The sequence below is a fragment of the Periplaneta americana genome, chromosome 15 (assembly GCF_040183065.1).
Source record: "Periplaneta americana isolate PAMFEO1 chromosome 15, P.americana_PAMFEO1_priV1, whole genome shotgun sequence".
NCBI lineage: Eukaryota > Metazoa > Arthropoda > Insecta > Blattodea > Blattidae > Periplaneta > Periplaneta americana.
Genome location: NC_091131.1, coordinates 139,205,590 through 139,218,748, shown reverse-complemented (window position 1 = coordinate 139,218,748; position 13,159 = coordinate 139,205,590). Strand labels below are relative to the sequence as shown.

The 13,159-nt window shown below is 34.7% G+C and overlaps 1 protein-coding gene and 1 long non-coding RNA gene across 2 annotated transcripts in view; one reads left to right on the top strand and one right to left on the bottom strand.

Annotated features, from left to right (window-relative positions):
• The window catches only part of LOC138715398 (glycerol-3-phosphate phosphatase-like), an 88,133-nt gene extending 78,029 nt beyond the window's left edge, over window positions 1-10,104 (bottom strand). The window contains exon 1 of the mRNA XM_069848258.1: window positions 9,998-10,104. The gene's annotated coding sequence lies outside the window, so the exon portion shown is untranslated. The remainder of the gene's footprint in view (window positions 1-9,997) is intronic.
• A 1,462-nt stretch (window positions 10,105-11,566) lies between these two features.
• Window positions 11,567-12,849, top strand: LOC138715400 (uncharacterized). The gene is made up of 2 exons (XR_011336290.1): window positions 11,567-11,861; window positions 12,463-12,849. It is a non-coding gene; the product is annotated as an uncharacterized lncRNA (long non-coding RNA).
• Window positions 12,850-13,159: the final 310 nt, after the last annotated feature.

Here is a 13,159-nt window from a genome sequence, read left to right as displayed (position 1 = left end):
TGTCAATTCTATCATCAATATCTACCTCTAATAGGTTTATTTCCTCTGGGATTTCGTTCACGCTTTCATGAGAAATGTCCACGAGATCTTGAAAAACTTGCTTTGTTATTATTACTTCACCTGAATCTTCTACTGGGGCACTTGTAGGGTGGGGAAGGCGACATCCTAACATTAATAGGCGCAAGCGATTTTTCACTTCGACGGGCAGAGGGTTATTATAAAAAGTCCTATCCCACGAATTTAGAAAAACAGGTTTTGAAGGGAGTCCTGATTGAGTTTCCTAGTCATTATATAGGCCTAATCAATTCCTTTTTCTTTTAAATTGCTATAGACATATAACACTTTCAAACTCTTACTTTAGTTAAGGAAGCCATTCTGAAAAGGTAGAAGAGTATTTTTGCTTCTGACTCTCAGTTCTTTTATTGTTTCCTCCATTCTATCTAATATCTCTACTTGTTCCTTGTGATTAATCCCGAAGACACATTTCAGTTTATTGTGTATAGGACCTTTCGGAATTCCCGAGTTCATTACATCTGTGAAGTCATTTATGAGTTGAAAAAATTCATGTACTTCTTCACATTCGGGTATCAAATATTTAATCAGAGCAGCAGTGTAATGTGAAAAAAATTCCATGGCAGGTGCAACTCTTTGGCTATTATTCTCTTGCACAGTAATGTGACCCCAATGTAATTTCGGGAAAAGTTGCAACTCCGAAGAATTGGATTTAATAATCCATCCAATTACATTTTTTTCTACTACATTGCCATTTGCCATTCAATTGAAACCCACTGTTAATAAAATGGTTCCTTAACAACTTAATCAGGTGGGGCAAATCTGCAAAAACCCAAATATTTTTTGTCTCAAGCAGGATTTGAAAAGCATGTTTGATTTACATTTATTTGTAACTTATTCCACAGTCTTCCATTGTCGCCACCCAGATCAGAAATAGTTGCAATTGCACTGAAACCTGTCGCTTCAATTTCTGATATAATTTCGAGTAGCTCTCTGTTCATTGTTTTATCGAAAGCATAATAGATGGGCTGCTTCCACTCACTTGCCAATCCTCGGATCATTACAATTTAAGCATTTCTGTGAGGACCCTCACGATCCTAACAAATGACACCATTGACATTCATCTCATCAAACAGTAACATTGATAACTTATCCATTTGACTCAAAGACAACCCCTGTTCTTTTAAAATTTTCAGTAACGGTGTAAGAATACCAGGAGAAAAGGGCAATTTTTTTGTCCAACGCTGCAGGGTAGCAACGCTTGGTAGAGCAATTCCCACCTGTGATCTCAAATGATTGTACGGCTAATGCAGGGATCATGTCTTGTTCTTCCCATCTTTGCTTCCTTTGCATTTTTATTTGCCCTGGAGTGAACACTTTAGCTAATGTTTTACTTTTCCATTTACTAAGTGATTTAAACACTTTCTTTGTCAAATTATGTTTCTAATTTAGACTCTAACTTTTCAATGTCTAATTTAAGATTTTCATTTTCCTTACTTACTTCTTCATTTTCTTTTTTTTTTTTTGAGATTCAGTTCCTCATTTTCTAATGAACAGATGAAATATAACACATCCAATGGAACGTCCCGACGCACTATTGTCTTTGCATCTAATTATTGTTCACTTACCTCAAACAAAATCTTTTTCTGCAAGTTCTCTCTTCTACACGTTTACTTCTAGCACTCTTTATCTCACTGTTTTTCACATTGCACACTCGTAAAATCAGAGACGGTTGGGCATTTAATTTCATTCTTTTCTTTGCTGGTATGTTTAAAAGCTCGGTATTCAAATCACGCTCATAGAAATCAGACGTGAAATGTTCGGAACATCTACGCGCAGTTTCAAGATTAAATTTATCCTTTCGGTAACACTTAATCTCCAAATCTTTCGCAGCTTTGGATCAGAGGGAAACGTATGATAAATAACACTCGAGCCTTTAGTTTCACTGCTATAATTCTGACACTCGCTCACCACACAATTTGGCATTTTGCATTCTATAATAGTAACAATATAGGCCTATTATAAATAGCACATTAGCAAAGTCTATACCAAACTCAAAAACACACTCCGCGTTTTGAAAATTCCAGTAATTACTAATAAAGGCAGCGCAAGCCAAGGGGATGACAGTGGAGTGTGTTCCCGTGGTGACGTCACAGATTTACAGCGCCTTCACTTTCTCTTTAAAGGCTGTTATGAAGGGACCTAGAGAGCGATAGCGACCGACCGTCCACAGACCTTGATATGTGGTGATATTTCCTGTGTAATGTCATGTGACGAATATACCAATATGTCAACCATTTGTAGTACTTTCCTTCCTTGGACATCACAGACACTTTAAATTCTTCGCCACCACAAGATTTTGTAACTTCATATGTAGCCTATATTTGACGTCTTTTTTTTTTTACTTGGTCATTTAACGACACTGTATCAATCACTAGGTTATTTAGTGTCAATAGGATTGGTGATAGCAAAATGGTATTTGGCGAGATGAGGCCGAGAATTCGCCATAGGTTACCTGACATTCGCCTTATGGTTGGAGAAAACCTCGGAAAAAACCCAACCAAGTAATCAGCCCATCTTAAATTCTTGAAAATACTATCAAAAAATGTTCAAAATATATTAATATTTATATCAATAGAAAACTAACATAAATTTAAAATGGCCTAACTTTTAGAATTCTTAAATGATACCTAGGGTAAATTAATTAATGTTATTAAATAAAACGATTTTAAATTAATATCAGAAATTTAGTACCATTTACCTAATGTGCAAATAATTACACCAATTTATTTATACTCAGGCCTAGTATGGTGGCTACCTGTTTACGATATAAATGTACTGCATAAGCTTGTTTTTAATATGAAATAAATTAACATAAACCAATTTTTTTAAGTTTTTAATTCAAGGAATTAAAAAAATAATAAATATTTTATACGAACTTTAGGCATAAATTGTCTTATGCTAATTTTAGGCCTTACTTACTTACTTACAAATGGCTTTTAAGGAACCCAAAGGTTCATTGCCGCCCTCACATAAGCCCACCATCAGTCCCTATCCTGTGCAAGATTAATCCAGTCTCTATCATCATACCCCACCTCCCTCGAATCCATTTTAATATTATCCTCCCATCTACGTCTCGGCCTCCCTAAAGGTATTTTTCCCTCCGGTCTCCCAATTAACACTACATGCATTTCTGGATTCGCCCATACGTGCCACATGCCCTGCCCATCTCAAACGTCTGGATTTTAAGTTCCTAATTATGTCAGGTGGAGAATACAATGCGTGCAGTTCTGTGTTGTGTAACTTTCTCCATTGTCCTGTAACTTCATCCCGCTTAGCCCCAAATATTTTCCTAAGCATCTTATTCTCAAACACCCTTAACCTATGTTCCTCTCTCGACGTGAGAGTCCAAGTTTCACAACCATACAGAAGAACCGGTAATATAACTGTTTTATAAATTCTAACTTTCAGATTTTTGGACAGCAGACTGGATGATAAGAGCGTCTCAACCGAATAATAACACGCATTTCCCATATTTATTCTGCATTTAATTTCCTCCCGAGTGTCATTTATATTTGTTACTGTTGCTCCAAGGTATTTGAATTTTTCCACCTCTTCGAAGGACAAATCTCCAATTTTTATATTTCCATTTCGTACAATATTCTGGTCACGAGACATAATCATATACTTTGTCTTTTCGGGATTTACTTCCAAACCGATCGCTTTACTTGCTTCAAGTAAAATTTCCGTGTTTTCCCTAACCGTTTGTGTATTTTCTCCTAACATATTCACGTCATCTGCATAGACAAGAAGCCGATGTAACCCGTTCAATTCCAAACCCTGCCTGTTATCCTGAACTTTCCTAATGGCATATTCTAGAGCGAAGTTAAAAAGTAAAGGTGATAGTGCATCTCCCTGCTTTAGCCCACAGTGAATTGGAAAAGGATCAGATAGAAACTGACCTATACGGACTCTGCTGTATGTTTCACTCAGACACATTTTAATTAATCGAACTAGTTTCTTGGGAATACCAAATTCAATAAGAATATCACATAATACTTCCCTCTTAACTGAGTCATATGCCTTTTTGAAATCTATAAATAACTGATGTACTGTACCCTTATACTCCCATTTTTTCTCCATTATCTGTCAAATACAAAAAATCTGATCAATAGTCGATCTATTACGCCGAAAACCGCACTGATGATCCCCAATAATTTCATCTACGTACGGAGTTAATCTTCTCAAAAGAATATTGGACAAAATTTTGTACGACGTCAACAAAAGTGATATTCCTCGAAAGTTACCACAGTTGGTTTTGTCCCCCTTTTTAAAAATAGGTACAATTATGGACTCCTTCCATTGTTCTGGTACAATTTCCTTTTCCCAAATAGCAAGTACAAGTTTATAAATTTTACTATATAATGCATTTCCACCCTCTTGTATTAATTCTGCTGGAATTTGATCGATACCTGGAGACTTGTACTTTTTCAGATTTTCTATCGCAATTTCGACTTCTGAAAGCGTGGGTTCGGGTATAAATGGCTCAGCAGTTTGTATTTCAATTTCGTCCCGATCATTTCTATTTGGCCTATGTACATTTAGTAGTTGCGCAAAATACTTTTTCCATCTGTTTAGGATTGATGGAGAGTCTGCAAGCAAGTCACCATTCTCATCCTTGATCACGTTTACCCTTGGCTGATATCCGTTCTTAAATTCCTTTATACCCTTATATAAATCTCGAATGTTTTTATCCTTACTATTTGTTTCTACCTCATTCTGTTTTTCCTTCAAGTAACCTCTCTTTTTATTCCTAAGTGTACGACTTGCTTCCCGTCTTTCATTGAAATAATTATCTCTCTTCTCCTCAACTGGATCCTGTAAGAATTTCAATTTTGCCTGTTTCCTTCTTTCTACTACCATGCAACAATATTCATCAAACCACGGTTTCTTTTTCTTATTTTCATAATAACCTATGCTCTGCTCAGCTGCAATTTTGATACTATATCTGATATTTTCCCACACGCTATTAACATCTAATTCTTTCTCAACTTCGTCGGAACTTTCTAAAGTGGCAAACCTATTCGAAATTTCGACCTGATAAATTTGCTTAGCTTCCTCGTCCTTTAATTTCAAAATATTGAATTTAGTAATATTAACTTGTTGCTCTACTCGCTTGGCTACTGATAATCTTTCTCTTAATTCTCCAATCACCAAATAATGGTCAGAATTACAGTCTGCACCCCTGAAAGTTCGAATATCTACTAAACTAGTATGTCTCCTTTTATCTATCAAGATGTGATCTATTTGGTTGTGTGTCAATCCATCTGGAGAAGTCCAAGTATATTTATGTATATCCTTATGGGGGAATGTTGTACTTTTGACAATTAAATTTTTCGATGTGGCAAAGTTGACTAATCTAACTCCATTGTCATTACTAATTGCGTGCAGGTTCTCTTTTCCAATAGTTGGTCTAAAAATATCCTCCCATCCTACTTTAGCATTGAAATCCCCCAATAAAATTTTCATGTGAAATCTAGGGAACTGATCAAAAGTATGTTCCAATTCCTCATAGAAGCTATCCTTTATATGGTCGTCTTTCTCTTCTGTAGGGGAGTGAGCATTTATAACTATGATGTCGCACCATCTACCCTTAAGTACTAAATATGATAACCTGTCACTGATAAATTCGACCTTTTTTTACTGCTGATTTTATTCTTTTATGAACAAAGAATCCTGTTCCTAATTGGTGATTATTGTTTCCTTCCCCATAATACAACAAGTAATCTCCTATTTGTGATATGCCATTCCCATCTAACCTAACCTCTTGTACTCCCACAAAGTCTATTCTATATCTAGCTAGTTCTTTTGCTACTAATGTTACCCCTCCTGTTCTATAAAGACTAGTTACGTTCCAAGTGCCAAATCTCAAAACCTTATTCCTTTGCTGTGGTCGTGCCAGAGAATCAGTCCTATTCCGAGGCTTATTGTAGGGATTCATAACAAGCTGTTTTTTACGGTGATGGGTTGTTAGCCCTTCGCCCAACCCCCAAGCTGGAAGACCACCCCTTATCGGCTGTCCACGACTGCTTATTCAATATATTCGCAGCTACCCTCCATATCTGGAGGCCGTCTCCTCTATCCGCAACCTGAGGACGCGCCATGCCGTGGTGATAGGGACCCACCATACATGGAATTTTAGGCCTACACACTATATTTTTACAACAGTTGTTGTTTAGTCTGTCCAAAGACAGGTGTGAACCTCACAAGTGATACCAAGAAGGCACCACTTATGAGGCAACTAGGCCAGGAGATAATGGGATAGCGTGGCCAGTTCCTTTCCCCCTTATAACAGTGTTATGGAACACATATTTTCAAGAGTGTTTAACTTACAGTTTATGTATATTGAAAAAAAAACGCACAGATGCGTATGCACGCACACACAATTATCTACACCAACAATAAGTATTTGAAATACCACTACTAATTATGTTTAGACGTAAAGACTTCCAATAACAACAAAATTTATAACTGGATTTTAGGATAAACTTTAGTGACACACGAACATAATATTTTTGTTCGTGTGTCACCGTCATTGTGTTACGTGTGTCACGTGTTTTTCTTGTAGAATACGTACATAAATCAAAATGTTGTCCATATAAGAAGTTGATTGTTATGTGATGTTTCTCACTTTTACATTTATGAAACATGAAAAAATTAAATGATTTTGAAGAAATATAAACAAATGTCCATTTGAGCGTGACACACGAACTCTCAACCTTTCCTTGTAATAATTGCAATCAAGCACGAACTAATCATTGTATTTCGGTTTCTATGCATTGTAATTATTAACAAAGGTCCGCACTTCATTATTAATTGCATTTAACATACAGAAGTAATGATTTATTTGGCTTAAATGTGCATTCAAATATGTGATTTCTAGTAGATAATTTCGCGCTCTTAAACCACAGACTTCTTGGCGCTTTTTCTCCCACACACGTGTTGTTACACAACGAGTGTTATCAGATTTAAAAAATTCGGATCATAACGAAAAAAATGACATATAACAAGCAGAGATTCGTGAGATTTTTATTTTTCGTGAAAATGTCGCATTTTCGTGGAATGACCCAGTTTCATTTCAAAAGATCAAATGTCTAGCTCAAAAACAGTAGAATGCACAGAACATTTTTTGTGTGTTAACATGTAACAATTTTCAATCCTAAGTCTAACTTCCAATAGTCACTACTCTGCAACTAATCTGCAAAATCCATTCAAAATTTAAAACTATCCAAATATATGCTTGTAGCACAATTCAACACGATTTTATAAAAATTCCTGACATAGGGTGACATTTTCAGAATTTTTTGGATGAATTGACATGGCATGACCGTTTTGCATCAGGCATAACTTTCCTCTCTTATCTTTGTTCATACTTGTAGATCTATTTACTAAAGTGATTATACAATATACATTATATAATGCAATGTAATATAGGGCTATGAGCACTTTTATAGAACTTTAACTGACATGAATTTTATTAGTTTTAAGTAAATTCTATGTGATACAATGTCATATTTTACAAGACATTTAAGATTATTATTATTATTATTATTATTATTATTATTATTATTATTACTATTATTATTATTATTACTACTATTAAAATTAACTCGTTTACTAGGACGTTATTTTAACAATAGTTACATAAACAACAAAATGAGCATATTGTGGCAACCGCACTGGAAAGTTCTCACTGCCTTGGGAGTCGAACACGCGTCCGGCAGAAGGGAGGGCACGCACGAGAAACAGGTGGCGTGCGGGGAGAGAAGAAACCAAAATGATTCGGTCTAAAATATGCACTAATTTCTTCTTTAATACTAACACAAGCCATTTTGGATATCAATCTTCGGAAAGTGTTCTCAATGGCAATAGGTCTTATTGATCGCAATGAGGAAAGCTCCATAAAATAAGGACAAATCCCATGATCTAAGTTGTCATGTAACAGAAAATTGCATAGGTAGATTAATGAAGATAGAATACATTTACCAGAATCATCTGCAAATACAGAAACCAGATCCTTAAGATGTTGACACCATTCTACATTACTTTTTGGTTCTGATACAATCATGTCTCAATCAGGTTGCCAACAAGGGGATCTGGCTGGCCCTTTACTTTTTAGTCTAAAAATTCATCCCCTTATTAAGGAATTATTAGCAGGGTGCGAATTAACGGGGGATGGGAATGGATCCGCTGTTGGTAAGATATCCCCCTCTTATAAATTCATATTAACATCCCTTCCAGGGATAACTTCTATCCTCTTCACAAAACATGAGCTAATTGTTTTAATACGAGTATACCTCATAAAGTACAGTATAAAGTAAGCAAATAAAATAATATTGATGTATTATCATCACCGGCAAGCTGACAACAATCAATAACTTAAGAATTACACATCTTATCTTAAGCCTGCTCATGGATATAATTATTCGCATAATCAAGATGCAAGACAAGCAACTCAGTGCGACCAAGCATTGAGCCATATTGAATGAGCATAATAATAATAATAATAATAATAATAATAATAATAATAATAATAATAATAATAATTTTATGTATGGTCTTATCTATCAGGATTACATCCCCCACCCCATCAGAAATCTTAATTCGCACCCTGCTTATTAGTGAACTCAACCTTTTTTACTTAAATTACATGACTGTTGCTTAAGTGGGGCCTCTTCAAATATTTTGCAAGATCTTAATAAAGTAATTTAATAATAATAATGATAATAATAATAATAATAGTAATAATAATAATAATAATAATAATAATAATAATAATAATAATACTTACTTACTTACTTACAAATGGCTTTTAAGGAACCTGAAGGTTCATTGCCGCCCTCACATAAGCCCGCCATCGGTCCCTATCCTGTGCAAGATTAATCCAGTCTCTATCATCATATCCCACCTCCCTCAAATCCATTTTAATATTATCCTCCCATAATAATAATAATAATAATAATAATAATAATAATAATAATAATAATTCGGAATATGTAGTTTATTGTTTTCACCTGTTAAGTACTAGGTACAGTACCGGTACCTTGTTGACTAGTATTTAACACGCGAAAGCAATAAACTACATAGTATTCCGAAGTGATATAATGTTAAAAGTTATGTAATCAAGATGAATAATTATTCGGTTTTAACTATCTCTTAGTGTTTACTTGTGCTAACCGATGTTACATGTCAACAACGTGACGTTAGAATTTGTATTCAGGTTTCTGTCCAGCCAGTCCTGATATTATATTGTTTATATTTTGAAGATTGTGTGTGTGTGTGCCCTAAATAAAAACTGAGCAAGTGTGTTCGCTAAAATCTGATTACTTGTTTTTATTATACGATATTCATAGAAGTATATTTTCTAGTACTGTTAGCCTTCAATATTTTCAAACATTACAAGGCTTAAATTGTTTGGTAGTTACATATGCTGCCTGAAATAAATGCACATTATTCAAGTATTTTGTTAAATAATCACATACACTTGCAAATAAGACTATTTTGAATAATTATGGCAATTCCCACATTTGTAAATTATTTGAAAGCGTGTCTTAAAATTAGTACAAAGAAATAATTTAAGAATAAATGTAAGATAACTATGCTGAGCAGCATGAACAATTTAGAACACAATGCAGTTACATGATTAATGGAATTCCAGTGGATCCAACATAAGGGGATTATAGTTTCCGGGAACACTTTTCTTAATTATTTAACATAATTTTGTAGTCCAAAGTTTATTTATCATGGACTTACTAAAGGCATTTGCTCCGCTGTATCTAACTGACTGTGAAAATGTTGGAAATAATGAAAACATTCTACTTAATAGGTTAGGTTTTCTACCTTCCGGATCTGTCACAGCAGAATCCTTACCAGTCAGCTGCTACTTAAAAAAAAAAGAAGCCAAGGTACGGTCAAACGTACCTACTTTTCCTGCGCAACTTTTGTACTGCAGCTACTTTTCGTGCTGCGCAACTCGAGCGTTGCAAAAGTTGCAACTGGATGTTGCGAGTCTGTTCACACCGTTGCTTACGTGATTACCAACGAGCTAGATACTATAGAGAGGCTGAAGACCTCTGATAAGCGCTCCCTGCGGAGGCCAACAGTACTATGGATCGTTCCCTAAAAAACATGGCGTCTATAGTACCGCCATCCTCCGCAAGGAGTGCTTATCAAAGGTACACTGCAACGAGTTTGTACATGTATTATATTCTTCAGATACATGAATATTTAACTTAAACATTTCGCTATAGGTTTTGTAAAAAGCTGATTTATAAATGAAAAAGTAATAATTAAGACTAAAATTTCCAAAAATGTCTCATTCCCTCGGATTTAAATGAAGTGTACCGTAAATCATAATATTCGTTGCTGGATAATTAAACCCTCTCAATACAGGTACCATTGCCCCAGAGAATTATAAGATAAGACGGACTGAGCATAAGCGAAATATCTCTATTAATAAGTTTGTACCATCAAGAGTTTAGTATTTATTGTGTTTATAGGGCCTACTCCAATTTTCTTTTTATTAATGCGCAGGGCTCTTTTTGTTAACAAAGAGGAAAGTTAGCACTTGCATCACACACAATTTGTCATTATTGTTCAAAATAATGACAAATTGTGTGTGATGCAAAAGCCTCTGCCTAGTTGCGAGACACGTGTGAGAACGTTTGTTTCAAATTATATTAGACTACACAATGTCTCCATCACGCGACAATATTTGTTTCAAATTATATTAGACACACGATGTCTCCATCACGCGAAAAGAAGTGTACCTAGCTGTGGCTCCTGTTGTTTCTGATAACAATGTTAATCGTAAGTATCTTATCGTTTCAATAAATGTGGTGAGTTATGATCACGAGTAACTTTCTATTATTGTCATTCTTTAATTATTATGTTGCATGCTAAGAGGTTATTTGTAGTTTTAATAATTGCAGTTTTCAAAAGTTCTCTGTGTTAATTCCAATGTCAAATGAATTTTTCTCAATAACTTAATTACTGGATATTTTTTTTTTTTTAATTTTCGCCACTACCTTTCCTCTCTTTTACTCCAATAGTTACATACGTCGTCTCTCTTGAAATCACCTGGTGAGCACTGAATTACATAATTTCATATTAGGTTAGAAGAGCTGTAAGGTAATTAAATTTGTGACGAAGTCAAAAAATTATTTATTTTTCTTCTGCCGATTAAATTCATCCGTCTTTAGGTGCTTTGCTTTGGTTGCATCGAGTATAGCTTGTCATTTAATATCTGGGCTATATTTAGTGAAACTAATAAAACATAGGTCTACAGCTGTTATAAAACGTAAAGTTTTGTGTGTATTTTACTTTTTACTTATTAACATAGTCTTAATATGTAGCTCAGTTCACAGTCATTTCCTACAACATCCGAGCCACGCCCCTTTGTTTTGACTAACCGAAACATGGCGGACCAATGTTCAATTGTCTTCAACTTTCTGAGGTCTTTGTCCTCTCTATAGTATCTAGCTCGTTGGTGATTACACAAGCTGGCGCATAGCACGATCGAGAGTAGGTCTCTGTGAGTCATGACAATTTCTGCCGCTAGGTTCGCCTCTCTGCCCTATGAAATGATGAATAGTACCATTACAAAGCATTGTGCATCGTGAAAATAGTTCGATTAATTGCGCAGTACTCATTGAGTACGAATATTACAAATATGCCAAGCATATTACAATGTTATTTGAAGTTTGTTCAGCTAAGTTATATTTGAAAATTGTCTGTGTTTTGCTATGTGAAGAACTCTGTACCAACAGGTCGTATATTTATAGGTTAAGGTAAATGTTAAAGTTCTCTCATATAACAAGCAATGCTATGTTAAAAGTGGCGAATTGCATTTTCCGACTCTCGAATGATGTGACCCGAAATGTAAAATGATTTCATGCATTGTTTCACTTACTAAGCATTACTGATATAGGCCTAATGAAAATGTGAACGACGTGATGTAAACATTCAAGATAATGTTGTTACTGTTTTCCCTTTCTCTTTTAGAAAATACCGACAAAAGTAATGAATTACCTTCATGCCGTACTTATTAGGTAATTAATGTGTATTTGTCTGTATTTTAGACCTGTGTATTGTTACGTAATTATCAGTGAATTAGGTAAGAGCACTTAACAAGGTTAGTATGAGATTAGGTAATGCACCTCAAACTGGTAACTAATGGCTGCTGCGAAATAGGCTGAGGTGGTTATCGTGTGAATCAAATTATATCTAGAATATCTAGTTTTATTATATACGAATACGTAAAGTTTTTTTTTTGTTTTTTTTTTTTTTGTTTTAGCATGTGTTTGTAATTTTGTGAGGTTATGTCTAGCCTAATTTCTTTTTATTCTTGTATCATTACCAATACATTAATTTATTTTATATTCATTTCAGGTGTTACGGAGGTGTTACATCTATGGTGGCAACTCTACTTATGTTAGGATATGAAGTAACAGTATATATTCAACTTCATCATTTGCTAAAAATTAAAGAAAACTGTATGTCTTCGACTTATTCAATCGTCATTTCTTCTTATGTATGTGAACCACGTTCATTCTAAAAGTGCTACATTAAATGAACACTATAGACAACGTGATGGAACAATTTACAAGTTACTGTTAAAGTGCTCAACATTTTCAAGTGGTGCTATACCCATTGTTTCAAAATGTACATACATATTTTTACATTTCTATAAGAGGTGTCATAAATTATTTCAGCATATTTGTAAATTCTTCAAAATTAATTCTTCTAATTAAGACCATAAAGTAATGAAATAATATAGCCTAGGCCTATATGTGATTTTATACTACTGTTGTCACGCCAGGAGAAGGCGGCTGAAGTACTTAGACGGGGCGGAGGGGAAACAGTCGCGCATGCGCACCGCGCTGTTCACTGCAATATTCCTGTTCCACAAACATCTACTACACGTGTCTACTGTCTATTTGCGACTTTGTGAAAATAATAGTGGCGTTTTTATTGTAGTGTTTTATTAGTTTCAACAAGACAATTGTTTTCAGTATATCACAAATCTTGTATTGCTTTAGTTATCCTTTGCTTTTTGTGTTAATAGTGTTGATAATAATATAGTTCA